Source organism: Myotis brandtii, unplaced genomic scaffold, assembly GCF_000412655.1.
Source record: "Myotis brandtii unplaced genomic scaffold, ASM41265v1 scaffold49, whole genome shotgun sequence".
NCBI classification, from domain to species: Eukaryota; Metazoa; Chordata; class Mammalia; order Chiroptera; family Vespertilionidae; genus Myotis; species Myotis brandtii.
In genome coordinates, this window is record NW_005368707.1 from 196,330 (window position 1) to 197,860 (window position 1,531).

Consider the following 1,531-nt stretch of genomic DNA (forward strand, 5'->3'; position numbering starts at 1 on the left):
CGCCGCCTTGAGGGGTCGGGACGCGGGAGTGGGCGCGGGGTTAGAGGGGCTGTTGCCAGCCCCGGGGCTGACGTGGGCGAGAGGGTTTAAATGGCTCGAAGTCCTGGCTCCTCTGACCCCCGGGTTTCCTGACTTCCTGTGTGAGGGCAGCTCCCGCCCCGCCCCCAGGAAGGAGGGTGTCGGGGTGTGTGCTTCTGGTGTGCACGCGCGCCCGTGTGTGTGTGTGTGTGTGTGTGTGTGTGTGTGTGTGTGTGTGTTTTAAAGACTGGCTGGTGCCACCCTCCTTTCTCGCCGCCTGCCCGTAGCTGCTGTCTGCTGTAGGGTTTGCAAACCTCCGCCCACCCTTGGAGCCCACCTGGGGACTGTTGACCTTACACTGGGCACTTGCATCTTTGCAGTCTTTAGAGGTGCCCCGCCCCTGCTGAATGCGTATTTGCTACTTTCCAACTCCTCTGGAACGTATCTTCTCAGAGTCCTTGAATTTAAAACATCCTCTTTAAAGCTTGCTGTCCTCTTCCCATCTTAGGGTCCTTGATTGCTTTCCAAGAGAATCAGCTGACCTGTATGTGTTGTATCTTAAGTTATTGTAGACCCTCTGAGAAAAATGTCCACATCCAGGGAAATTGGCACGGCCTTCAGTTTTAGGGATGTGTGATGTTTTCCTTCTGGCTGCAGCAGCAGTTTTAAATACATTTGTAAAGGCTAAAAAAGCAAAATGTTTAAAGCATATCTTTATGGAAGTTCTAATGTCATTCCAAGTGAAGTGTTTGTTGTGGATAGAGGCTGTTAACACTGGTATTGCTTTATGGGTAAAAATGACATATGGAAGTAGTTTTATTGACCATTTGTGCACATATTGCTAAGGGGAGGTTATTGTAGAGAAAGGAGCATGAATGAAGAGTCACTTGGGTTCTGGTTTAGATTCTCCCACTCCTTTTTAAAGGTGAGAGCTTGGAAGACTGAATGTTACAGTGAAAGGTTGTCAAAAAGTATCTAGTCCCTTGTCATGTCTCTTTCATATTTAAGGTTGGGAAATGGTGGCCTGGAGATGTATTTGTTTGTCCATATCCAGTGGTCTTTACCTGATCTGTAGGAGGGTGTATTAAAGAATGGGTCATCTTACTGTACCTTTTCTGGTCTGGCTGTTGTCAGTATTTTTCTTTCTCTTTGTTTTAAAAATGCTCCTGGAAACGTTTCAGAGCATGAATTGGGGAGCCCAGAGCAGTGCCTAAGAGTAGGCTGTAAAGACTTGACCGGAAGTCATGTAGCCTCAAGAGCCAGACAGGCTGGGCACTTATGTGTGACCCATGATTTGCATGTAGCTCCGCTGCTCTGGAGGTGTTTCTCTGTGGAAAAAATTATATAACAGATTGTGTATGTGTGTGTTTGTATGTATGTATATGCCCCAGTCTTTGTTGATAGACTTGTTTGTACTATATTAATCATAGTAGTTGGAGAAGATTACTAATTCACTGACTCTTAATGTCATCTGTAGTTGTCCATCTATAGTCAATATTTTATGTAACTATAT